Source organism: Tenrec ecaudatus, chromosome 7 (assembly GCF_050624435.1).
Source record: "Tenrec ecaudatus isolate mTenEca1 chromosome 7, mTenEca1.hap1, whole genome shotgun sequence".
Classification (NCBI taxonomy): Eukaryota; Metazoa; Chordata; class Mammalia; order Afrosoricida; family Tenrecidae; genus Tenrec; species Tenrec ecaudatus.
In genome coordinates this window covers 129,441,277-129,468,967 of record NC_134536.1, presented here as the reverse complement: position 1 = coordinate 129,468,967, position 27,691 = coordinate 129,441,277, and the positions used below count along the sequence as shown (strand labels likewise).

Here is a 27,691-nt window from a genome sequence, read left to right as displayed (position 1 = left end):
AAAGGAGGGAAAAGACACGACTGAATTACTCCTACCCTCTACACTGCCAAGGCGGTGCCAACACTGAGCCAATCGGGCCCAGAGGTAGACACAGAAATTCCCTTGTCATTCACTACCCTCCGGGGAGCCCCAGAGGACAGGCTACAGACCACTGAGCAACCTTATCTGGTCCAGCTCTAGCAGGAAGTGTCAACGAAACTCTTCCTGGTCCAGTCCCCGTGGCACCCCTGCAGTAGCACCTGTGTCCCCACATTCACGTCCACTGCCCGGCAACCACACTGCAGAGGGGGGAAAGTGCGAGCAGATTAAGAGAAGTTTCAGGAAACCCTGGAATAAGCTCGAGTTGGTAGGGAGGAAGTAATAAATTAGGCCAGTTAGCGGTAAGTGGCACTACCCGGTAGTTACCAGCACTGGCTCTGGGGCCAGGCCGAATGCCGGCTCAGCTCTGCCACGAGCCTATGGCTGCATCCCCTTGGGCATGTTACTTACCTTCTCATGCCTCAGAATCATCATCTTGAAAATAGGGGGATGGTTAAGGGCACCTACACCTTAGGGCCTTCGTGAGAATTCATTCTTTCTCCCCCCCCCCCCAACCCCATGAAGAGTTACAGTCTTGGAAACCCCCAAGGGCAGTTCCACCCTGTCCTTCAGGGGGCCCGTGAGTTGGAATTGACTCGATGGCCGTCGGGGCCTTTATGAGAATGAAAGCGTATCGGGGGTGTACAAGAAAGCCGGGCACACAGTAAGCACGACGGAGTTTTTTCTTTAAGTAAATGAAAACAGGTTGCTGTTTTTTTGTTAAAGGGAAGTTTCTTTATGAACCATTGAGAACAGATCTGTAATTTTACTTTTGGTATGTGTGCATAAAGACAACTGCTGCTGCTGGGAGCCAAAGCCCATCTGTGGGCAACTGGACATCCCCTTACAGAAGGGGCACAGGAACTGACGAGCCAGACAGCGTGCAGTATAGCACTGATGAAACATACAACTTTCCTCTAGTTCCATAATGCCTTCCCCCGCTCCCACTATCAAGACCCCAATTCTACCTTACAAATCTAGTTAGACCAGAGCATGTACACTGGTACAGATAAGAGCTGGAAACACAGGGAATCCAGGACCGAGAAAGCCCTCAGGACCAATAATGAGAGTAGCCACACCAGAAGGGGAAGGGGTAATGGGAGGGAAAAGGGGGAACCGATCACAATGATCTACCTATAACCCCCTCCCAGGGGGATGGACAACAGAAAAGTGGGTGAAGGGAGACATCGGTCAGTGTAAGACATGAAATAATAATAATTTATAATTTATCAAGGGCTCATGAGGGAGGGAGGGGGAAATGAGCTGATACCAAGGGCTCAAGTAGAAAGGAAATGTTTTGAGAATGATGATGGCAACAAATGTACAAATGTGCTTGACACGATGGATGGATGCATGGGTTGTGATAAGAGTTGTACAAGCCCCTAATAAAATGATTTATTAAAAAACTGCTCCTGATTAATAACTTCCACTCTGATAATTCCTACTCTGTATCTTTAAAATATTAATCAGATGCTCTGGCACAGAAGTATGGCTGCAGCATAATTGATAAAAGCAAAGGATGGGAAGTGACCTGACGATCTGACAATAGAAGAATGGTTGAGTGGGTTCACAAGCCTTATGAAGAAGTTTTGTGTGAAATTAAAAATCACCGAATGAACGCATAGAAGATCCTGTGTTAAAAACAACCACTTGTAGTCAAGTTCCTTGGGATTCACGGTGGCCTAGAGGACAGTGTACAACCACCTCAAAGGGATCCCAAGGCAGTACATCTTGACAAACGCAGGCCACCGCATCTTTCTCCGGTCGACAGAAACTGGTGGTGGATTTGAGCTGCCAATTTCCCAGCTGTGTTTTAACCTCTGCTCCGGCAGCCTTTGTTACTTAGGTTCTACGGTCGAATTTACAAGGGGTGCAAACTGAGACGACCACTTTCAGTGATTAGGCGCTAGCTGACATTAAACAAACCCTCCGGGATGGAGCAACTACCAAAACCCAAAACCAAACTCGCTGCCATCGAGTGGATGCCCACTCACAGCGGCTCTCTGGGACAGGGTGGAACTGCCCGTGAGGTTCCCAGACTGTCCCTCTTCCCTGGAGCAGAGAGCCTCCTGTCTCTCCAGCTGAACGGCCTCTGGTCTCCAACTGCTGGCCTTGCGGTTAGCAGCCCGCTGTGTAACCACTCTGCCACCAGGGCCCCTGGCGACAAGGATGAGAGGTGGGGAACGTGGGAGAAATAACCACAGGTGGTCCAGGCTTACAGGGGCGCTCTGCATCGGCCCTGCTCCAAGTGCAAGGGCAGCTGCTTCTTTTTTTCATTTTCATTAGGTGCCCTAGCTTGCAAGACAGACAAGATCTGAGAGTGAACTTCCGGGAATGATAACATCAGCAAATTACACAGGGCAACTTCGTATGCATTACATATTAATGATAAAACGTTAACAAAGAAGAGCGAGCCTGTCGATAAGCATAGTTCTTCTTAACTCAAATACGGCATCAGGCAGGGCCTGCCTGGAAGTAAACAGCTGTCGGGAGGAGGGGGGTGCAGCGTGCAGGAGGCCCCGAGGAGCCAACTCCTAGACCTAGAGGGAAGGAAAGCACAGGGGGCCGAGCAGGGCCCTCACGCCGACAGCTTCTCTTCAGGACGTGAGCAAAGAGCACAGAGCTGAAACAGAAAGCAGCCAATGAAGGGCACGTAGCCACTTTCTCCCTCGATGGAGAAGCAATAAAGGGGAGCCCAGGACTCCTGCACTGGACTGGAATCACCAGTATGTCAGAGCAACGTGAGCTGGCAGGTGACTCAACCTCCCGTCAAAGCACTGACTGACACCAAGCAATACAGGCACAGGGCTCCAAAAGCCAAAGCAAACTCACTGCCACTGAGCAGATGCCGATCACAGAAACCCTACAGGACCGGGTAGAACTGCCCCTGTGGATTTCCGAGACTCGCTCTTCATGGGAGTCGGAGAAAAATGAACTCCTCACTGCCATCAGGTAGATGCCGACTCATGGCACAAACAGAACAGGATCGAACTGCCTCTGTGTGTCTCCGAGGAGGCAACTGTTAGATGGAGTAGAAAGCCCTGTCTTTCTCCCCCCAGGAGCTGCTGGGGGCTTTGAACTGCTGACCATGAGCTTGACAGGCCAACAAGTGTGTAACTGCTAGGCCCTGAAACTTGTGCCAAAGATGTGCAAAAGACTGAAACTTAGGCAGAGATTTGGTAGCAGTTTCACAGTGCTGAGGAAACAAAACTTGGAGAGCAGGGCCTACCAAGGAAGGGTGGCCCTAAAAAAGCACACACACTGTGAGTTAGGGCTACGCTGCCCTGGTGGTGTAGTGAGTTCATCATTGTGCTGCCAATCCCAAGGTCAGCAGTTCAAAAACATCAGCTGCTCTGAGAGAGAATGATGAGGCTTTATCTACCTGTAAATGTAAAGACTGACAGCCTCTGGAGGATAAACAAGCGGCCGTCTACCTGAGAAGCAACAAAGCCCACATGGAAGAAGCACATCAGCCTGCGTGATCATGAGGTGTCGATAGGATCAGGTATCAGGCATCAAAGACCCAGAACAAAAAAATCATATCAATGTGAATGAGGGGGAGTGCGGAGTGGGGACCCAAAGCTCATCTGTAGACAATTGGACATCCCTTACAGAAGGGTCAAGGGGAGGAGATGAGCCAGTCAGGGTGCAGTACACCACTGATGAAACAAACAACTTTCTTCTAGTTCTTTAGTGCTTCCTCCCCCCACTATCATGATCCCAATTCTACCTTACAAATCCGACTAGACCAGAGGATGTACACAGGTACAGATAGGAACTGGAAACACAGGGAATCCAGGGTGGATGATCCCTTCAGGATCAATAATGAGAGTAGCCATACCAGAAGGGGAAGGGGAAGGTGGGAGGAGAGAGGGGGAAGTGATCACAATGACCTACATCTAACCCCCTCCCTGGGGGACAGACAACAGAAAAGTGGGTGAAGGGAGACATCAGACAGTGTAAGACATGAAAATAGTAATTGATAAATTATCCAGAGTTCATGTGGGAGGGAAGGTGGGGGAGGGAGGGGGAAAATAGAGGAGCCAATACCAAAGGCTCAAGTAGAAAGAAAATGTTTTGAGAATGATGATGGCAACAAATGTACAAATGTGCTTGATGCTATTCATGGGTGGATATATGGATTGTGTTAAGAGCTGTATGAGCCCCCAATAAAATGACTAACTTAAAAAAAAAAAAAGATTGACAGCCTCAGAAACCTGTGAGTCAGAATCAGCTCGATGGCAGTGAGTTTTGAGGAAAATGTGTAGGAGCAAATCAGCAATGGACCACCTTTAGCTGTATCCAGGCAGTACACCATCCAGAGCACCTCCATTCTCCATGGGTGCCCAGCCTGTAGCCGACAACTGCCATGCATGTTAACGAGAGAAGCCAGCCAAGCATGCCAAACCAAGGAAAACCGCCATCAGTAGACGCAAATCCCAGGGGGGATCCAAACACTGGCATTATCGTAGACAATTTTAAAATAAGGAAGGTTAGATGTCTAAGAAAATTTTAAAATTTGGGGAGAATTTCAACAAAGAACTGGAATTTTTTTTTATGAATTAAACAGAAATCCCGTAACTGAAAATCTAGTAAGCGAAATTGAGAATTGAAGCGGCGTGTTTGATAACAAATATGAAACTGTTGAGGAAACAGTGGAGGAAGAATTAGTAGGACAATCTATTTAGACTGAAACACACACACACACACGAAGTAGGGGCAAGTGGGAGACCATGAAAAGGTGTAACACGTGTGGATGGACAACAAAATAGGAAAGGGTCCGTGGAGAAGCACAGCCTGAAGAAAACTGCCCCAAACTCTTTTTGAAATGTTTTTGGCTTTACTCTCACCAATGAAGTTTTACAATTTTCTTTTATTTTTTTAATCAAAACTTTTTAAAATAGCAAGCAATTCTAAGAGCTCCTCAAAGCCCACTGTGGCTCAATACACAAAGACCCACATCCATACACAGTAGAGTAAGACTGCCAAAAATCTAAAAACCAAAAGGAGAAAGAATGGAAAATAGGTGGCGAGAAATCTTACTTAAAAATATTTCTTTCTTTTAAATCACCGCCGTTGGGCTGATTCCAGCTCACAGCAGGACAGGCCTGCCCCAGTGAGTTTCAGAGTCTGTAGCTTGTTACAGGATTGGAAACATCCTCTTTCTCCTGAGCACAATGAACTCCCCTGACTTTTGACGGAAACCAAAAATCAGGGGAGTGACATCTCAACTAGAATTCTATTCCCAGCAAAAATAGCCTTCAAATGAGAAGGTGAATGAGAGAGGTTTTCAGATCAACAAAAACGAAGGGAATTCACTGACCAATTCCCCAACACACACACACACACACACAGCACTTCTTTAGATAAAGAAATGTGATAGATGCATGACTGTGCAAGGGAAAAAACGAAGCGTGCTAAAAAGTGCAATTCTGTGGATGAATCGAAATTCTTCCTGACTGCTTACAACAACAGTGCTGGGCAGTGTTCAAAGTCTGTGGAGAGAATGTACATACAGGACGAGACCCTGAAGGAGTCTCGGGGTTGTAAGCCAACTGTGGGTCTGGGAATGGTTGACGTGTTAATTGAGGGTAGGCTCTGAACAACAACATACATGCTCACATGCTTGCTTGCACGTCTGTGCGTGTGCAGGGGCAACCACACATGCTAAGTGTTCAACTGTGCAATATACATGTACTGAAAAGACACTGGGAGGGAAATATGCTTATTTAAGAAAACAGGCATTCCAGCAGAGACGACAGAATAAATCGCTGGCTGGCTTCATTTGCTTTATACTTTCAGTGGGGCAGCTTTTTTCTTAGTTAACAGTCTCACAACACACTATAGACAACACCATAACGCACAATACAGAAACCTATCACAATGCACTCACTTAAAGATGTGGTCCAGATCCCCCAAGCCAGGTCCTTCTGTGGCAATCAGCGCTGGGTGAACATAGAGGACGACCACATCAGGTCACCAAGTGGAGATTGGCAGCATTCTTACACCCCGGCCAGAGTACATCATCACACTACTACCCAACCACTCAGTGTCATGGCCCTGCCAAGGTGGCACATAACCTCAACCATCGCAGCCAATGTCACTCCCAGCTCACACCTTGGCATTCCTTACTTCCAGATAAACTAAAACATCAACAGCTCAAGGCTAGCACATAGCAAGCCCCCTGTGGGCTTCGGAGACTGTACATGTTGACAAGAGTAGAAAGCCCGGTCTTTCTCCCAAGTTGCTGCTGGTGGTTTCGAACTGCCAACCATGAGGATCGCAGCCCAATTCGTAACGACTACACCACCAGGGCTCCTCTACTGCCTGAGGGACATGGCGAATGTCTAAGATAAGTGAACTGGAGGCTGTACCATTGCTGTCAAAGGGAACTAGCCTGTAAGTGGAGGGGAGGTGAAGCGCTGGGGGGGCTGAGGGTAGCCTTCATCTTCTCATAAAGATTTGATAAGAACAACTTCCCAGAAAATTGGACAGAGACCTCATAATTCTGCCCCTAATTATCAACAACATTTATTCTTATGAGTCAAGGACAGCGTTGTTTGTCTGCCAATACACACCAGCTATCTGACACATCCTGTGCCCAGGCCCAGGAATGACTACTCACTCTGCGTTGGGAGAAAGCAAAGAAGCACTCATGAAGTCTTCTTTTGATAAGCATGAGGAAACTAACTTAGCAGAAAAGTATCATTTTTGATAATAATTCAGGTCATTTGCATAGTCTTTCCACAACAAAAATTTTCAAAGATCTCGCTAACTTCACAAGCAACAGTCATCATGAAAGAGCCATTTGTACTCCACCTTGAAGCAAGGGAGAGAAAAAAAAGATCCCAGAGATGTACTAGAGACGGCTTAGAAGTACTGTGGATGGCTACCCAAGAATTACCACTAGTGTCAAACTAATATTGGCGCTGAGGGGTGGGCGGCTAGCAGTGTGAGTGAAAATTAATGAAAACTTTCTGAGAAAGCATTGGGGGTACACCACCAAGCACCTCAAAACTTCCCACTCTTTCAACAAACCATTTGCCTTTCCAGGAATGTATCCTGAGGCTGCCAAGGCGTTACTTATAATAGTAAGACTTTCCAATAAAAAGAACTCACTAATTCATTGCTCAATTCCAACTCTAACCGACCCCATCTCATCGAGCGGCTGGTGGTTTCGAACCGCTGACCTTTCGGTTAACAGCCCAATGCGTAACCCGCTACGCCACCTGCATGATAAGGACTGGTTACTACATTACAAAGCCCAGTACACAGGAGAGGCTCCATAAATAATTGGTGGACACAGAATTCATTAACTATTTACGGGGTGGGGGTGGGGGGAGTTGTTTCCAAGGAATCTCTCAAGACTACTGACTGAAAGCTTGGCCGATTAACCCCCTACCCTCCTACCCCCCGGGAGCCTCAGTAGACAGGTCTAGAAATCTACTTCTGAAAAGTTACAGCCTGGAAACCCCACGGGAGCAATTCTGCTCTCTCGAAGGTGGGTCGCCATGATTCCTCACCGACCTGGTTTGGTTTTCGAAGGTCCTACCAAAACCCAAAACCAAACTCACCACCATCCAATCAGCTTCGACTCACAACAACCCTACAGGGTCAGCATCGCCCTGCCCCTGGGGGTCTCAGAAGGCAACCCTTCCCAGGAGCAGGAAGCCCACCTTTCTTCCAGAAGAGTCTACCGCACACTCAAAGCCGAGCGTGGTAAGAACCACCCCACCGAGCAGACTGCCACATCTTTCTGCCACAGAAGAGCCGGTGGGTTTGAACTGGCAGCCGCTGAATGCTTACCAGGGCTCCTCAGAAGCCACACTCTCCTCCCGATGTTAACAATGCTGGGACACACGGTTCAAGGTTCTATGGGCGCCAACCAAGACTTCAATGGTAAGCGACAACAATTCTTTTCAAACTATCTCTGGAGGAAAGAGAGGGAGGTTACAAATGCTACGTGGTGATTATACAGAAAACACTGGGAAAGACTGTCTGGATCAAGGGAGACACTAAGCCTTGTCTGCATACCGCCCTGGTTAATGTTTTGACCTGTCTCTTTCCAATGGTGGCTCTAGACAAGGTATTAAACAAACAAACAAACGTTCACTGCCATTGAGCTGCCTCATAGTGACCCTAAATGACGGGTTTCCGAGGCTGAAGCTCTTCATGGGACTAGAAAGTAGCACCTCTCTCCCCTGGAGAGGCAGGCGGCTTCGAACTGCCGGCCTTCCCTTCAGCAGCGCAGTGCGTAACCACTGCACCACAGGGGCTCCCAGAATGGGAACAGCTGGTATTTATTGAGAAGTCATTATCTGATGGGAACAGCCGTCCGCTTCTATGAGCATCACCTCACCGCATCTCACCCAGCCCCAGAGGTAACTGTCACTATTCTCCGTGAACCTGACTCCAGAGTTCATGTTCTTTAAAAAACAAAACAAAAAAAAACCCACATTTTTTTTATTGTGAATTAGGCAGGGGCTTCCACGTTAGGTCACCAATTAAGTATTCGACAGTTGAAACTACTTGTCTACCCACTCGGGTAGCAAGCTCTGACCCTGTCCCTTTATTGTCTCACCCACCCCCCCTCTGGTGGAATGTGATGTTCCCCCTGTACCCCAAATGACCCTCTGCCTGGGAGGGATTTCCAGACGGGGCTTCCTCCTCCCACAAACATTGACAGTCCCACCCTGTCCTATAGGGTCGCGATGAGTCAGCTCAATGGCAGTGGATTGGGTTTGGGTTTTAGAATCTTGCCTAGAGAAACGACTGGAGAGAGACAGGTCAAAATATGATCCAGGGCAGCATGCGGAGAAGTCTTGTGCAAGCTAAGATTTTCAGTGCTTCTATATGATCACCATGTAGCATCCGTAACCTCCCTCTCTTCCCCCAAATATATTTTCGGACGAATCACTGTCACCTGCCATGTATGCCCCTGTTGGTGCTCACACACCTTCGAACTAGGTCTCTGTGCGTTTTCACAAGCAGAAGATGGCATACACCTGAGCAAGGGCGCGCTTACCTGGGACAGAGGATGGGTCCTGGTTCTGCTCAACCAACCGGGGAGCCCCTCAATTCCCATCTCATCAACACCTATTACCTTCTGCGCACCCCTCCTGACAACATCCCCTCAAAGCAGACGTGGCCATCGCAGGAAACTGAGGCTCAGGTAGGTGACTTTCTTAAGGACATAGCCGGGTCCCAGTCAAAGGTCTTCCAGGCACCCGAGGCTCCCCCACTCATGTAGAACAAGCAAGCTGAACCCAAGAGGCCATGCAGAGCCACGCACTTCCGGGAGGGGACCAGGGAGAGACACGTAGCCTGCAGGCATCCTGTGCAGGCACCGCCCAGCACCAAAACCCATCATTCCCGGCACGTCACGGCTTCAAAAAATAATTACGCAGAAGATAATGGCTTTATATGTCTCAAAGCAATTACGAATCTTTTATCTCGTTTGACTCTCAAAACAAATCTTCTTTTGAGTCTATTAGATAAAAGCGCCGAGAAGAAGAAAAACGAGGCACCAAGGGTGAGACTCCTGTCCCAGGGCAGCCCCCCGAGGACGGGTGCGGGGCCCCTCGCAGCAGAGCCTACTAGCCGTCATTTCTGGACCAACCTTGGCATCCGTCCGGTAGAGGGCTGGAGGTGGCGCAGTGGCCTGCACATGCAGGGCACGATCGCGACCCCCTCAGAGCGCGTTAACAACACGGCAACAGCAGAGTCACTGCTGGGGAGACCGTCCTGCCCGAGGGCAGCCGCACAGGGCACAGCAGAACTGCCCCCGAGGGTTTCCCCGTCTACCTGTTCGTGGGAGTAGAAAGCCTCTCTTTCTCCCACGGAACAGCTGGCAGCTTCTAACTGCTGACCTTGCCGTGAGCAGGCCCGACCTGCAGCTGCAACGCCACCAGGGCCACGAGAAGATTCCACAAGTGGGTTCGCATCGAGTGGGAGCCTCGTAGGTGCACGGGAACATGTACGCTGGGCTTACGAGAAGCATCGTTCTTGTTGTTACAACGAGGAGGACCGTTGCACCCCCAAATGTGACCTCTTTATGCCACCCTCTCCGACGGTGTCACGGGTGTCCCCCGGGACCTTCGAATGATGCCGCCACATCCTAGCTCCTTCGGATGACTTCCAAGACTAGACTGACCTTGGTGTTCCTCCTCAGACTCCTTCCCCCAACTCCCTACAAGTCTCTTAAAATTAAAGCCCCCAAAGTGTCCTTGGAGAAGGGACTGACCTGGGTGGAGTGGGGAGACAAATGTTGAACTCTCCCTTAGTCTCCTGAGCTTCTGCTCCGAGTGGATCATGAGGTTTAGGGAGAGGGTGGTGTGGAGTAAGACACAGCCTACAGAGGAGAGGGCCTGGGAGCTTAGAGTGGGGAGGGAGTGGGGGTTCAGGAGGGCAGCCCACCAGCAAACTAGAGTGGGAAGGGGGTGTTATCTGGCCCACGGCCAGGGGCTTCAAAAAAGGCAGGGGTTTGAGGACCAAGAGGAAAAATATGGAAGGGGATTCTCTCCAAGATCCCCCTTCAGAACCATACCCCAAACGGAGAGAGAAATAGCAGGGGGCCTGACTGAATGCTTCTCTTTAATCATCACTGCTACAGCCCAGGGAGTCTAGGCCCCTGGCTCTCTCACGAGTGTTTCCAACATGGCAGCCGCTACACACGCGTGGCAAGTACAGAGAGGGGGCTGGGCCCTTTTTGCTTTCATCTTTAGTGAGCTGACATTTTAAACAGTGACTGCCATGCTGAGCGTGATTCTGAGCTGAAGATGATAGAAGGTGAACTCAGACAGTGCTCTGGATGGAATTCGTCCCCTCCCCCTAACACCTCCCCGTCCCCCTAAAAGAAAGATAGGTCAAAGTCCTCCTCTAACTGTGAATCTGACCTTGGTTGGAAATCAGGGTCTTTGAAGTTGTCTTCAGTTCCCAGGAGGTCACACTGGAGCGCAATGGCTGCTAATCCAGTATGGTTGGTATTGTCGGGGAAAGAACAGAAAACGAGAGACGTGGTAACAGAACCGGAGCCTGGAGGGATCTACAAGCTAAGGAAGGCCAAGGAATGCCAAGGATCACAGGCTACCTTTACTGGATCGGAGTCTCCATCGGAAACCTCACAAGGAGCCCACAGGGTCAACAACAGCCTGGTTTCAGACCTCCAGCCCCCAAAACTGCAGATGCCACCAGATTTCTCAGACTTGAAGCTCAGTGTGGTGCTTCAACTGCTGTGGCTGTCAGCGGTCACTACTGAGTCCGTCCTCACTCGGTGACACCCCCACCCCGTGGACAATGAAAGGCTGACCATCTCCAGCCCTGGTTTCGACTCGGGTCACTGTGACCTGTAGACTTGGCACCGTATCTGGCGCCCCCGCCCCATTGCCCAACTGGGCAGGTCCTAACGAGCCCTCACAGCTCCGCCCACGTCGTGACTCTCACAGAAGACCACCCTGGATGCGCTAGAGCAGTGGTTCTCAAACTGGGGGGTCGCAACCCCTTTGGGGGGTCCAATGATCCTTTCACAGGGATCACCTAAGACCACAGGAAACACACATTACGTTTCCAATGGTCTTAGGAACCGAGACACCGCTCCTCTATCTGTCTCCACCTGCAGATACATCCACCTACGAGTACCCGGTGTGAAGACCGTTTACCCATGCTGCACCATGCTTCAACACATTTCATTTATCTGTCATTAGAAATAAATACTTCACAATATAGAATGACATTGTTCTTGTGATTCATCACGACGCACTAAAGATTTTCAATTTATAACAATGAAAACACATCCTGCCTATCAGATATTGACACGACGATTCTTAACAGCAGCAAAATGACGATGACGAAGTAGCAACGAACATAATGTTATGGCTGGAGGTCACCACAAGATGAGGACCTGTGTGAAAGGGTCGCGGCCTGAGGAAGGTGGAGAACCGCTGCCCTGGGTGACTCGTGCCTACTCCTGAAAGGCTGTCCCTTCCCAGGCAGGTCCCGCTATGGATCCTATTTCTACGTTCGCACGTCTAGTCTCCAGTTGACCCATAATTCCGCACCTTATTTGTCCCGGTATTTCCAGTCACTGGTCCCATCCCGGCACGAGGCAGGAAGCCAATAGCTACTTCAGCGATAAATTGCCAGCAAAGTTATTGTGGGCTGGTGGGAGGGGCACTTGCCTCTTCTAACTGGGGTGTGACACCCTAACGGCAGCTCTGCCAAGGGGCTTTGGGAAAGGTTCCTCTGGAACGTCGGCATACCTGCCAACAGGGAGCCCGTGGGCAGCTGTTTGCCAAGGGTTCTTAGCATCTAGAGGCCTGCTCGGAGAAGTGAGTACAGAGCCTGGCGATCCGGAGCCAGCCTTGGGCACGGCCTAGGTGTGACACCAGCTCTGCGAGTGAGCACCTGCAGGCCCTGCAGGACGTTGCTGAAGCGCCCAGGGCCTCAGTACCAGCCCGTGTCATGAGAGTATCCCTATCTGCCTCTGTCCTTGGAAGCACTCCACACCAACTAAGCTCTCTGGACAGTCTCTGTGGCTAGTAACATCGTTGGGGACCAAAGTCCGAGCCCCCCACAGCCTCTGCCAATTCCCAAGACCCGACACAGACCCTTCTGGGTGCTCTCTGGATGCAACGACTATGGTCCGATCTGACTCACACAGCATTCCCTAAAATTCTCCCTGAGTTCCTCTGGGGAAAATGGATCTTAATTCCTCCTAACTTTAAAAATTAAACACTTCTTAAATCACGTTGGGGGTGGTAGCAGAGGTCATCCAGGCATCCCACCACGAAATCCAACTACTGCTTTAGAAAGGTCCCACCCGGGTGGGGGGAAGAAAGGAGAAGGCAGCTGGGGGCAGGGGGGGGGGCTGGAAAGGGGGAAGTGCGGACAATCCCTGGAGTTCCTGCTATTACTGACTACCCCAACTCTCAAAACAGCCAGGCGGCCTCCTCCTCCACCCAGGCTAAGCTCTGCTAATGAGAACGTGGGGCTCTGCCTACATTACCACAATAATGATTTCCCTGTTGCATTTTTACATGCCTGCTGCTTTATCATGGCAGAAGTAGACATATATTTTCAATAAATCCCTTCTCTCCTTCCCCCCCCCGCCCCAACTCCAGCTCTCCCAGTCAATGCCAGTCCTGCCGTCCTGCCGCGCCCTCCCCCATCGCAATCCCAACCCTCTAGCGCAAGGAGTCCCACTAATCAAAACAGAAAGAAAAAGAAAAATGGAAAAATCACAGCTGCTGAAAAACAGCATTCGCTACAAGTCAGAGCCCTCCACACCCCCTCCCTCGGAGGCAGCATTTATTTATTCAAGGACACACGGCCCCTCCCCGATCAGAAATCTTAGTTGAGTTGCTCAAAGGGGAAGGAGGAGGGGCGGAAAGAAAGCTAATATTCACTCGCTTTCCTATTTTGACTAAGCCAGCACAGACAGAAATATAGATAAGGCCTTGAATAACTGATTTAACAAAATGTCACTTATTAAAAGGGCTGGGGGATGGGGAGAGATTTGCATTGGAGAACTGGGTTTAACCACCCCGGCCTGGCCTAGGCAGGCTGCGGGGAGGCGTGGCTCTGGTCTGGTCTTCTCCAGCAGCTCCGGAACTGGCCCTGGTGGCCCAGAGCGGCCTGGTGTCTCCAAGCGGAGCCCATGAGGGGAGAATCTGAGGGCGAGAAACAAAAAGCAAGCCCACAGCTGATTCTTCAAAAAGTCAGTGTTTACAGAGCATCAAGTCGTCCTGGGCTGTGTGCTCTGAGCACCAACAGGATGACCTAGTTCTGCCCCGCTCCCCACGCAGGGGGGTAGGGAGGGGGGACAGGGGACGACAGCAGCCCTAGCAAGGCAGGGCCCCAAGTTCAGCCCTGGAAGCTCACTTCACCGCTTAGCCCAGGCCCAGGCCCAGAGCACTCTCAACACGTGAGGGGTAAGTACTGGCGCAGGGCATGTGTTTCATTCTTCTACAGCACCACCACAGTGACCTGAAGGACTAGCACAAACTGCTCCTTCGGGTGTCCGAGGCTGTCAATCATTATGAGAGCAGCCAGTCTCCTCCTTCTCCCGAGCAGCGGCCGGGGGGTTTGAACAGTGGACCTGGTGGGCTCAACCCAGGGCACCAACAGGCCACCTTCTTCCAAATAAAAGGAGCCCTGAAATCTCCTTACCTACGGCAGCTCCCCCTGAAAGTCCTGATGCTCACAGGCGACCCAATTAAAGAAGAAAACCGACCCAGTGCAGGAACTTCCTCAGCACCCTCAGGACCTGCGCCCTTGGGATGACTGTTTAGGGAAGGCTGGTCGTCCCACTCTGGGGACAAAGGACACTCCCATGAGAACTGCTCGGCGCCAAACCACTTTCCTGTTTAGTGTTTTAAGTCTCCTATCCAAGGAGTTTCATCAGGGGTGGCTTCCCAAAGAGCTGGTGGGGGAGTGGTTTACACACTGCTAACTTTAAGGTTCAAACCCACTACCTCGGGGGAGGGACGGGGCCTTCTACGCCCATAAACTGTTACAGTCTTGGACTCTCACAGGGGCAGCTCGACCCTGGCCTTCAGGGTGGCTATGGGTTGGCATCAACCTGATGAGAGTGAGTTTTTGGTTTTGTTTTCAAAGACCAGGAAATGCCTCCGAGCAGCCTCTAGGAAGACAAGACTCCCGGGATGCTGTTCCAGATCACAACCTACTCAGGGCTCGGTTAGGTCCAAAGCTGGAGCCTAGAGGCACCAGGCCACCCATCTAGAAACTACCACTGGACTGCCCAGGATTCCGACACCCAGGGGCCCTGCAGAAGGGGCCGCGAGAAGGAACTTGTTCTAAGGCATCATGGTCAGACAATTCAAGTTTTTGAGTGTTGGTTATTTTTTAATAGAATACCCCAAACATACTTAAATCATCTGAATATTTCCAACTAAGGGATTCTGTAAGCTCAAAATTCCCAGAAGAGCTTCATTTCCATGATATCTTGCATACATTCTGTTCCACATTCTTATTTAATCCTCTATAGCATTATCTATTTGGAAGCGCCTAACCCTTGGAGATGATTCAAATTCTACCAGTAAGCTAGGGCTTGAAATGCTGGCTGGACATGTGACTCACTCACTCACTCACTTTCTTTCCTTTTTTTTTTGTGCCCCCAATTCTACTTCTCCAGCTTGTTTCCTCGGCTGTAAAGTGGGACTAGTATATGTACCACTAGCGCTGTTGTCAGTGCCGATGAAACAAGACGTGCCAAGAAGGCTTTGGGACTGGCAAGATGCTACATCGGTAAATATCTGATGGCACCCATACATACCCTCTCTCACTCTTGATTTTTCTTTGCTGATTATTTCCCCCTCGGAGGACGTCTGGTCTCGATGAAACCAAACTGCTATCAGTTCCACTGAGGTTCCCGAACTGACACCCTTTATCATACATGTACAGGAAGCCACCCCCTCACCGACATGCCAAAAAGCCCCCCAGTGCTAAACCTGAGCGGCGGGTCCAAATAAGTTCACAACCCGAAACTGCCCATTTTATGTGAATGCTTACAATTTTTTTTCCAGACTAGTATGTCGTTTTTTGGTTTGTTTTTTTAAATCATTTTATTGGGGGCACATACAACTCTTATCGCAATCCATACATCCATCCGTTGTGTCAGGCACATCTGTACATTCATCACCCTCATCATTCTCCTAACATTTGCTCTCCAATGTTTCCTTTTAAAATAAACACCGGGGGTTTCACAAAGTTCGTGGGGAAATGCTCCATTTTCTCCATTTCCCACGAATTTTAGAAGCCCGGGTAAGGCTCTGGGTCTATGGGGTGGGTCGCTAGGAGCCGGCATGGGCTGGATAGCAGTGAGCTGGGTGTGGTTTGGGGGGGCGAGGAAGTGGCGTGCTGGGAGCTCTGCTGCATTTGGGCATTGGCCTGCAAACCACAGGTTGGCAGTTCAGACCCGGCAGCTTCTCCTTGGCAGACGAGGAGGCTTCCATACGATGTAAAGTCTCGGAGGCTCCAGGGCAGTTCTGCTCTGGTCAGAATCCACTCACTGGCGGTGCTTTGAGGGGAAGTCTTGGTAGCTTAGGCGGTGGCCAGGGTCCTATTAGTGAAGAACAGCAGGTGCTCCTTGAAACCAGCAGGCCCAGCAAGACCAGGGATGACCATTGGAAGGCTTAGCTTAGAATACTGGGGCCCCATCAGACGGGACTGCAAAGCACTCCTAACGGTGAACAAAGTGACCTTGAACTAGTATAGGCTTTTCTCTGTTTTTATTGTCCTTGGTTTGTGTTGTTGGGTTTTTGTTGTTGTTGCTTTGTTTGGCTCTCTCTTGTTTTGTGCATATTGCTATCTCTGCAGGTCTATCTAGATAAGATACATGGGATAAACAACCTGGAAGAGAAAACATAGGGATGGAGGGGGTGGGAACATGGGAGAGGGAAAGGTGGTGGAAAGGAAGTGGGTGTTAACAAACTCAAGGTCAAGGGAACAACAAGTGATCTAAATTCGATGGCGAGGAGGGTGTGGGATGGCCTGGTAGGGCTCGATCAAGGGCAATATAACTTAGAGGAATTACTGAAATCCAAATGAAGGCTGAACATGATAGTGGGATACGAGTAAAGTAAAAGGAAATAGAGGAAAACACTAGGAGGCAAAGGGCATTTATAGAGGTCTAAATACAGGCATGGATATACGTAAATATATTTATATATGACAATGGTGAAATAGATTTATGTACAAATATTTATAGGTTCAGTATTAAGGTAGCACATGGACACTGGGCCTCTACTCAAATACTCCCTCAACGCAAGGACACTTTGTTCTATTAACCTGGCATTTCATCATGCTCACCTTCCCAACACGATCCCTGAAGACAAAGCGGGTGCATAAGCAAATATGGTGAAGAAAGCTGATGGTGCCCGGCTAGCAAAAGATATGACATCTGGGGTCTTAAAGGCTTGAAGATAAACAAGTGGACATCTAGCTGAGAAGCAACAAAAGCCCACATGGAAGAAGCACACCTGCCTGTGTGATCACGAGGTGCCAAATAGATCAGGTATCAGGCATCAAAGACCCAGAACAAAAAATCATATCATTGTGAATGAGGGGGGAGTGCAGGATGGAGACCCAAAGCCCATCTGTAAGCAACTGGACATCCCCTTACAAAAGGGTCACGAGTAGGAGATGAGCCAGTCAGGGTGCAGTGTAGCACCCATGAAACATACAACTTTCCTCTAGTTTCTAAATGCTTCCTCCCCAACCACTATCATGATCCCAATGCTACCATACAAATCTGGCTAGGCCAGAGGATGTACACTGGTACAGGTAAGAGCTGGAAACACAGGGAATCCAGAACAGATAAACTCCTCAGAGCCAATAATGAGAATAGCCATACCAGGAGGGGAAGGGGAAAGTTGGGGGAGGTACGGGGAACCGGTCATAATGATCTATCTATAACCCCCTCCCAGGGGGCTGGACAACAGAAAAATGGGTGAAGGGTGACATCGGTCAGTGTAAGACATGAAAACATAATAATAATTCATAGTATAAATTATCAAGGATTCATGAGGGAGGGAGGGGAGAAAAAACGAGGAGCTGATACCCAGGGCTCAAGTAAAAACAATTGTTTTGAAAATGATGGCAGCAACAAATGTATAAATGTGCTTGACACCATGGATGGATGAATGGATTGTGAGAAGAGCTGCACGAGCCCCCAATAAAATGATTAAATTTAAAAAAGAATCCCCTGGGGTCACTGTGTGCTTGACTTGCTAGGCCAAAGTTCACTGACTGACCTCTCTAGCAGCGCCCCGGCAGAAAGGCCTGGTGGTCTTCTCCCTTACCGACGGCAACCTAGAGAGCCGCGTGGAGAGACTCCACCCGCTGCCACGGCTGGAGAGGACACGCACCAGCAGAGCTGTGCCGTCCCTGGCAATGCAAACCGCTACGGGGTGCCACTGTCGGAGGGTCAAGTCCACCCAGGGTGACTCGGAAGAAAGGCCTGGCAATCTCATTCTGAACATGTAATGGCACACAGTTCGACTCTTGACACCGGTGGGGGTGCCAAGAGCTGGGTGACCATTGGTTAGCAGCTTCCAGGAACAGCCGTCATTTGCAAAATAAATACTGAATGCAAATGAGGACAAGCGAAACTCATAAGCCAAGGCTGTTAGATAGAGTCAAGGCTCCCCAGCTCCCAGGTCCCACACTTCTAGGGGGAGGAGAAGACCGGTCAAGTTCATAGGACTCTCTGGGTGGGCAGGTTTCAAACTCTGATTCTAGATCTCCACTTGCGAGCCTCCAGGTTGCGCCTACGCCGACCTGCACTTCCCAGGTGACATTTCTGGTTATCCGGCAACAAGTTTCACGCCAGGACCCATAAAGGGCCTGAAAGCCCCAAAAGGTCAGAGGTTACAAGGAGGGAACCCCAATGGGAGCAGACCTGGTGAATAAGCTTGGAGTAGAAGCTTTGGGGAATGAAGGCAAGTTGCTCACTGGTTGTCAGATTTGATATCTGAAAGGGGGGTCTGACTAAAGATCAAGTCACCTCACCACTGCGGGGTCACCCTGCCTGATGGTTCACATAGCACTTTCCGTACACTGTCTGATGCCATGGAGGCAGTCGGTGTCTCTTTTTACAGATGCACAGACGGCTCGTAGGCTGGTTTGTCCAGAGCTTTCGCAAGCAGGGCCGGACCCCACCCAGGCCTCCCCATTCCTCCTCCCCCAAAAGCCTCTTGGTACACCTGTCCCCCACCCCATGCAGAGCACCAGGCTCCACCAGCGGGGGAGACACCAAGGCTGGGGTGGGCGATGTTTGTGTGACAGGCAGCTGGAAAGAGGGGCAAGCCTTTGCCAGTTTTGTTCTTGGAGAGTCTCGCTCTCCGGTGCCGAACAACTTTGGGAAAAGGCTGGTATTAAAAAAAAAAAATCACCGAAGTCTTTTTCCAATCACAGTTTTGAAATCAATCCAATCCGAGGCCCAAATGACTTTAACTGAAGATGCTTTTCCCCAAGTGAAAAAATCCTCTCTCTGCTCTGTGCGGCTCGGTAATGCAGTCAAATGCTCAGGGAAAAAAAGAAGAAAAAAAAAAAAAACGCAGCACAATCTTGGATGCAGTCTTAACCCCTGCAGTCCCCAGTTGGTCTCAAGACTGGTCCGCTGGGCAGGAGCCTGGAGAGGCAGTGCATTGGTGGTCCTGCGCAGGTAGAGCTGGGCTCTGGGCTCCACCTCCTACTTATCTGCTTCCTCCTCCTCTTCTCTGTCATCCTCTGTCACAATGCAGCAAAGTGCCCCTCCCCAAGCCAAGGCCTCCTCCTCTTACTACAGGGCCCTAACAACTATCTCTCTTAATCAATCATTGCTTCTCTATCAATCGTCTTCATTAGCATACAACTATGCCCTCCCCCCCTCAGCAAAATAAAAACCCTGTCCTTATGTCTGTCCTTCTAGCTCCCACTCCGTTTCTCTGCTCCCCTTGCCAAAAAGTTGTCTACCCATGATCCTCAGGTCCTCGGCTCCCCCTCTAGTCCTGCTCCTACCCAATCATTCCACAGAAAGCGCCTCGTAATGTCACCAATGGCTTCCACCTTGCCAAACACAACAGTGGCTTGTCTGTTCTTACCTCAGCAACCTCATTTCCACTGGTTGGCAGGATCTAGTGTTAACCTATACTTGAAACCTATATTGACTGAAACAAATACACACACATACACACACACACACACACACACACTGCCCTTTCTCCCCTCTCTCCAGGCTCCTTCGTGGATCTCATCCAAGCTTGAAATATCTCCATGTTGACCTTGTCTACACTGCCACACCTCGGGCACTGGACCGCTATGTCTCCCGACCTATTTTGGCATCTCCACTTAGAAGTCTTCCAAGCATTTTCAGACTTAGTGGTACCCAAACAGAAATAACTGCCCCACTCTCCGAATCTGCTCCATCCTACAAGGAATACCACCATCCTCCTAACTCTTAAGCCAGAAACCTCAGGATTGGCCTAGCTTCCTTCCCCCGTCTCCCCAACCAACCCGCCCACAGGCCCTGAACATCACCTCTCGCATGCATCTCGTGCCCAGTGGTACTCTCCATTCTCCTCCTGCCCTATCTTCGTCTGGCCTGCTGAAACAGCCCCTTTATTGCGCTCCCCCATTCTGAACCTGCCCCTTCCGTGCTAATGGACACCAACAGGATCCCTCCCCCTTGGAACATGAGTGAGGACATGCCACTGTCCACTCCAGCCTTGCCAGGCTCCCCATTACGTGTCACACAAAAGCCACGCCTTACCAAGGCCTACACAGCCCCCCACAATCATCTCATGCTGCCCTCTTTCTTGGCCTGGTTCAGATCGGACCTCTGCTCTTATTGCTCTCGATGTTAGTTGCCATTGAGCCCATTCCATCTCATGACAGCACCGTAGGTATGGAGCAGAATGGTTCCGTGAGGGTTCGAGACACCTCTCAGAAGTACATCACCAAGTCTGAACCACCAATCTTTACCATAGGGGTCAAGAGCTTAACCCAAAGCACCCAGCGACTCCGTGTCTTTCGTTTTACTTACCCCAAAGCCAAAGACCTTCCAGACCAGCTCCCTTTGCCCCATGTTGTACTCTCCCATTCCCGAGCCTCAAAAAGGCCTCTCCAGACTGCTCTACCTGAGGAAGTCCAGACCACTGCTCCCTGTGGTTTACAAGCAACCTTTTTCATGAGTCTGCCTCCCTCTGAGCTATAAGCTAGAGCAGGGGTCCTCTAACTTTTTAAACAAGGGGCCAGTTCACTGTCCCTCAGACAAATTCCTATGCACACTGCACATATCTTATTTTGAAGTAAAAAAACAAACGGGGCAAAAGCACCGGGCGGGCCGGATGAATGTCCTCGGCGGGCCGCATGTGGCCCGTGGGCCGCAGTTTGAGGACACCTGAGCTAGAGGGTAGGAGGGTGGCGAGTGCACGTGGATAAAAGTAGACAACTGTGCTACATTGATTCCCACGCTGGTCATCCCATGATGTCAGGGTAGGACCACTTTCCACAGAGCTTCGGTAGCTGTGACCTTTGGGCGGCGCCCAGGTGGGGAGGCACAGTGCTGGAGCGGCAGCCTCTAACCAATAGGAAGGTGACTCGAACCTCCCAGCAGTTCCGTGGGAGAAAGACGTGCCAGGAGACTTTGGTAAAGATGGACAGCTTGGAGCGCCTCTGGGGCAGTCCTACTCTGTCCTCTCGGATTGCTGGGAGTCACCGGGGGCTGGGCGGCAAGGTTTTGTCTGCTTGCTTGTTTTAGTCTTCTGGAACTAGATCATTAGACCTTTCTTCTTACAAGCCTCTGAGTGGATCCAACCTGCCAAGCCCAGCACTTAACTGTTTCCACCACCCAGGGGCTCTTCGGGAGAAGAGGATGTCTTTTCATTATCAGCCTATTTCCAGAGCCGGACACTGTGCCTGGTAAAGAGGGGGTGACTCAAGAGAGAGCTGCTGAAATTCCCGAAAGAAAAGGTCAGGGCCGTGGAAGACATGGAAGGAACTGCTACCTGGTTCTACAAGCCGGAGATATCACTCCATTCAGACGTACAGATTCTCTTCCTCCCCTGAAAGGAAATCATCGTAATACAGCGCATCCCATCTTCTCCCCAGTCGGTCTTCCGTGAGAGGAAAGCCAAGCCCATTTGCTTCCTGAGTGAACCCTAATTAACCAAAAGACCCCCTAAGCAGCTATCCCTGGGACCTGAAACAATCCAATACAGCAGCCCCCAGGGTTTTTACAAGTGTATTTTTTTTTTTAACCCGGAAGAAAAGACTGGCCAAGAAAGAGTTAGGCATCAAGGTCTTGCCCTACGAAGACTATGTTGTGGTTGTGCATTATCATCAAGTCGGCTCCAACTCGCGGAGACCTCACAGAACAAGACAGTGCGTAGGCCCAGGCCATCTCCAAAGCCTTGGGGTGTTTGGGCCCATTACTGTGAACTCTTGTGAACCATAAATCCCCCAAAACCAAGCCCACTGCCTCCAAGTCAATTCCAACTCAGCGTAACCCTATAGGGCAGAGTAGACCTGCTCCCAGGGGTTCCTAAGACCGTACATCTCTCTACTGGCACACAGACAGCTTCCCTCCGAGGGGCTGGTGGGTGCCAAAGGCAGTTAGCACCCGAAGCCCACTACACTGTACTAGTCCTTAAAAATGCCCCAGGCCCCTTGGTGAAAAACACGGTAGCAGTAACGGGAACCCAGCTGCTTCTGTTCCCACTGCCCCCAGAAAAGGAATCAATTGGGTTTCATCGGATCTCCTCCCACCTGCACATTCACAAATCTACTGCACAAGATCCCTGTTGATTCCAACCCTCCCCTCCTTCCTCCGCCACAGTTCTGTGAGGTCAGAAATAAGATGAACTGAATTCTATTGCCCTTAGAGCAGGGGGACCAGTGCCGGCTCCTACTGCTTGGGCTAGCCTGAGCCACCATGTCTGGGTCGTAACCGTTCATGTCAAGGTTCAAAGCTGATGAGCATATGAGGAGCTTGTCCCCAAAATGCTCACAGTGATATTTCAGAAGTGACAATAAGAAAAGACACAGGCAGATCCCAATGACCCCAAAATGAATTCTCCACAGCAAGCAGGTAAAGGCACCATGGGCTTTTGGTCTCCCACTCACTCCTCCTCCAAGGGCACGTCCTTCTCCTGTCCTGGAATAGCAACTCAGTCCACCTTAGACTTGGCCAGAGCATCACCAGACAGGTGAACCAGCAGGATAGAGGGAAACTTCCAAGGGGAGCTGACATTACTGGTGTCTGGGATTATATGTCCTAGTCTGGATTACCACCTATACTAGGCTATCATCACTACACTTCCCTCCCCAACCCACCTGCAAGACGGTCTCGTAGCCTTTTAGACAGGTTGTCTTGAATTTGGCGGTCAAGATTACCAGAGGGCTCAATCAAGAGTCCTCTTTGGAATGCCAACATCCCCTGTCTCCTCAAGAAGACAAAAACAGAAGTTAATCAGCTCACCCTAGTCCATGAAGCAATTTGGCCGTTGGCCCAGGAAGAGACTTGTCAAGACCTCTTGAGCCCTCCCTCCCCAAGCCTTTAGTCAAGAGTCATATAGACTGGCAGGACTAGAAGGGAACTCACGCATGAAGCCATGGACTTAACAAATTATCATCTGAAGCCCAGAAATGGCCACAAGTAGGTACTCTCTCCTTTTCGGTTTTCCCTTCCTGTGATTATCTTGACCCCCTACGGTACCAACCTGAGCCTAGATGGAATTAACCAACTTTAAGGGGAACCCTGATACTTTCCAATCATCCAATGCTTTTGATTACCAGGTCTAATCTTCCTATTAAAGAAAGCAAAAGGGAACATTAGAAGAAGCTGTGTTTTTCTGGCCATCTATTTTCTTACATAAGCAGCAGAGAAAACACAGCCTGTCCCCTCTTATACAACTGAAGCTCCACACTCCACAAAACTGCAGGCCCAAGCAGGTGAGAGGAGGACAAACCTGTGTGCTCACTTGCCACACGGTTTCAGCACAACTGTTTTGTTCAGTTCGTAGCACAGGTCATAGGGCAAACTCTCTGCCCAGCAAGCTCCCATACAGGCCGTGTGGGATGAGCCCATGCCTGCTATGTGGAAGCCTGCTCAGCAAGCTGTGGAAAGATGGTGTTTACCATGGAACCTGCAAAATTAATCTTCCCGACGCCTACAAAGCAGAAGGAAAGCCCTCTTCCTGAGATGCCAAGCGGGCTCCGAAACAATCCTTTAGCAAAAATGGACATGTCTAAAAGGGCGGGGCTCAAAGAGGTGTGTCACTCTGGGTATCAATTCCTATAAATCAAATCCTGACAATCACCATCATGCTGTTTGGGGGTTTTTTTGGTTGTTGTTTTTTCGCCCCCTGAAGTGAATTGATTCATGGGCCTTCAAGTCTTTATTACCACAAGAACATTCTCCATAGAAGGGGGGGAGGCCCCTGTGCCTTGATTAATGGGGCCAACGCAAGACAATAAAATACATCTCATAAATTTAAAAGGAGGGGGGACAAAAAACCCTGAATAACGGATGTTGGCGCCGAAGTTAGGCAGGCTAATAAGCCCAGTGTCCTGGGGTAAACACGCGTACAGAATTTGCTCACCCTCCCAACGATCACCAAGCCAACTCAGATTTTCAGCTGGTAAAAATAATAATAGCTAAGTGGTTTAACTCTGATGCCTTGTTAATTGGCGATAATATTTATTCCCAATGAACTCAACTCTCAAACTGTGGAATAGCAGATCCCCAATCTAGAAACCTGATCATGGGGAAAGAGTGGGGGCTGGGGGTGGGGAGGGCGGGGACCACCGTCCATCAAGAGCATGTCCATTTTTTTTTAAATTCACCTCCTTCTCCCCTCCGCATAGAAATCAACCAATTTACATGGAAAAGCTTAACCAACGCTTGGCTGACTGCTGCTTCCCCGTTGACTCCCTACCACCTCTCAATTGGACTCTGCGGCCCTCCTGGCGAAGTTAAATCTCCCAGCACCACCCACCGTGTACCTGAGCTCCAGGGCTCACACCTCAGTCCAAATCTGGCTGACTGGGACCGGAACACACAGGGACGGCAAGGCCAAGACTGCTGGTTAGCTAGTTAAGTGCTGAGAATTCCTGCTAGTGGCCCTTCCAGGGGTCATCTAACCAGGCCACCTTTCCCATCACTCACCACACGCCTGGCGCAGAAGGCTCCTATCAAATGGACAACGTACAACTCCTTTCTTAAAGCATCCCTCCGAGGCGTGCAGAAAAATGCACCCAGGCCGGCTTCCAGGTGGCGCTTTTTGGTTGTTTTTTTTAAAGAACTCTTCGGCCATACCTGGATTCCCTCATTCCTAAGCATGACTCCCATGCACTCTCTTCACAAGCACCCAGCAGGCCATGCTGCCAGCAGCCGGCTTCCACACGGTCCCTCGCCAAAGCCGGGGCTGCTGTGGGGCGAGTTTGCCCAGGGCGGGCTCTGCAAGCCGGTGGGAAGCACGCGGAGGCACCAGAAGGCGTTTTCTTGCCAGCTCAGGATGGCAGGCGCACATGCCACAGCCAAGCGCTGGCCAGAGGCTGCCCGCCAGGTGCTCGGACCAGGGCCCGGCAGCCGAGGTGCTTCTCTTTTTAAATATCCATTTCTGCAGACCACCAGCTGCAACTTCCCGGTCGGTCTCCCAAAGTGCAGCCGAGGGGTGCCAGGGTCGGCACACTCCCCTTCTCCCATCTGGGTGGCCACACACTAACTTCTGGGGGGCACCCAGCCCCCACAGAGCCCGCAGGCGCATAGGCACACACATGCATCATGTCAAAAACCCCAAAAGGCACATCCCCAGGGTCCTGCGGTTTCTCGAGTGGAAGAATGGAGGCTTTATAGCATCACACCCCGCCGCCGAGGATAGCGCCCCCCTCCCGGTGCAGCCCCCCCCTCCCCCAGGAAGAGGGAAGGAGGGAAGCCCAGAGAAGGCCCCGCTTGCAGATTGAAAGTAAGGAAAGGGGGGAGGGAGGAGGCTCTTCCTTCTCCGTCCCCCACTTCTTCCCTCCCCTCCCCCGTCTTTGCACGGAGCATCCCCCAACTAATTTTTTTTTTTTTTTGGTAATGAAACTTAATCAGCGTCTTGCCTACCTTAGCCGTCTCTGCAACAAGTGCATGGGCAATCCCAAAAGAAGACCGGTCTCCGCTCGGGGGGTGCGATGGGGGCCGAGCCGAGCTGATGGGAGCAATTTCAATATTAATTTCTGTCAGAGCTGCCTTCTCGCCGCGCGACTCACTTACAGTACTGCCCTCAGCCTGTAAACAAATATCGCTCCGCCAGGAAACATACTCCCCAGATGCAAGCCCCTCGCCCCAGCAGGCAGCCCGGGCCCTCGGCGGCCCCCGCCCCCACCGGCGAGCCCCCCCGCCGCCGCCACCCTGCTGCAGGCGCCCGGCTCCCCGAGCACCACCCCGCCACCTCCGCCGCCACCCCAGCAAGAAACTTACTCGGTCCGTCTACGCCTCCTCCACCCTCCCTTCAGGAAATCTACTCTCCGTATGCATTCAGCCTCCCCGCAGGAAATCTGCTCCCCCCTCCCCCTCCGCTATACATGCACCCCTCCCTCCCCCGCCCCCCCCCGCCCCGCGCGCCCTCCCCGGCCCGAAACTTACTGGCGAGCCAGCGTGCAGGCTCTCCCGACCCTGGAAACTTACTCCCCGCCGTAGCGCCCGCCCGGCCCCTCGCCCGGCCCGGCGGCCCTCCCCGCCCGCCGCCGCCGCCGCGAGCAACTCCAAACTCCGCATCCAGCTCCGCGCCCGCCCCGGGGGATTCGCCGCGCCGGGCGGCGCGCGTGCACCCACCCGCCCCTTCAGGAAACTTACTGCCCATCTGCATGCACCGCCTCCCAGCCATCGCGGGCAGGGAAGGGGTGCGCTGGGGAGACCGACATGCATATGTATCGCTCGCCCCTCCCCCGGCCGCAGCCCACTCGGGCCGGAGCCGCGGCAACCTGGCCTTACCTTTCGCCGGCGTTCCCACCCTCGCCCCCTCCCCGCCCCGGGCCCTCCTCAGCCGCTCCCCGGAGGCCCCCCCTTTTTTTTTCACCCATTACCCACCCCTAGCAACCGTTCCCAAGCTCCTCTCTGCCTCCTTTTTTTTTTTTTAATCCAGGATGCAAATTCCTTCCCTGTCAGCAAATCGACTGTCAAATTATTTTCTTGCAAAAGGAGAAAGGCGGGGTGGGGGTGGGGGAGCGGGAGCAAAAAAAAAAAAAAAAGGTGGGGGGGGGAGCGGGCGGGGAAAGGGAGGGAGAGACCGAGGAGGGGACGGATATCCCTCCGCAGAGCTGGGTCCACCGGCGGGCGGGGAAGCAGGAAGTAAGGTGTCCAGCGCCGCGGCCGGCCGGTCCTCCGCCTCGGCCCCCGCCCGCGCCCGCCCCGCGCCGCCGGCCCCCCGGGGCGCCGCGCGCTGCATGGCGCAGGCCGCCCCGCGCATTGTTCGCCGCGCCGCCGGCTGGCCGCGCGCCGTGCGCCCTGCCCGGGCGCGGGGCGGCACCTTTTGTAGGCTGGCGAGGCTCCGGGGGCGCGCGGGGCGGGGGGCGCGGGACCTGTCAGCCGGCGCCGGGGTGCGGGCTGGGCGGCCGGGCCGGGGGAATGGAGGCCCGGGAGCCGGCGGCGCGGCCGGGAAGCTGCTCCCGAGCCCCGGGCCGGTGCCCGATTGCTTCCTGCGCAGCCGGTTATCGCGCGGCGCGCTTTGCAATCTAGCGAGCGGGTTTGGAGTTGGGGTTTGGGGTGTTGTGTTTTCTTGGGTTTGGGGGTTCGGCTTGGTTCTTTTAAGGCTTGCAAAGGTGCCAGGGCCTAGGCGGGCGGCGGGGAGACGGGCTGCGGCGGGCGCCCTGGCCCCGGTCGGGCTGGGGCTGGAGCGTGGAGGAGTGCGGGGTCCCACCTCCGTGGGGGCGGGGACGGGGTGCCGCCGACGGCGCTGCAAAGGCTGCTCTCTGGGGAGGGGGCTGCATCTCGGCGCAGCCGGCCGGGGAGGGAGGTTGCCTAGGAGAGAGGCCGGGTGGCGGAGGGAGGGGAGGGGGCGCGGGTGCCGGGCGGCCCGCGCTCGCCCCTCCTCGCGCGCCATGACTGTGGAACGTGGTGCCGGGGAGGAGG

General features: G+C 51.9%; 1 protein-coding gene across 8 annotated transcripts in view; it reads right to left on the bottom strand.

Moving 5' to 3' along the window:
- The window catches only part of TRERF1 (transcriptional regulating factor 1), a 262,302-nt gene extending 235,486 nt beyond the window's left edge, over positions 1 to 26,816 (bottom strand). For 6 of the 8 annotated variants that reach the window (XM_075555103.1, XM_075555107.1, XM_075555108.1 and 3 more), the window contains exons 1-2: positions 26,207 to 26,344; positions 25,685 to 25,769 (exon numbers count right to left, since the gene is read on the bottom strand). The gene's annotated coding sequence lies outside the window, so the exon portion shown is untranslated. Of the gene's footprint in view, positions 1 to 25,684; positions 25,770 to 26,206; positions 26,345 to 26,554; positions 26,592 to 26,650 lie in introns of those variants that run through there. The other 2 variants (XM_075555104.1, XM_075555105.1) reach the window with 2 other exon arrangements.
- Positions 26,817 to 27,691: the final 875 nt, after the last annotated feature.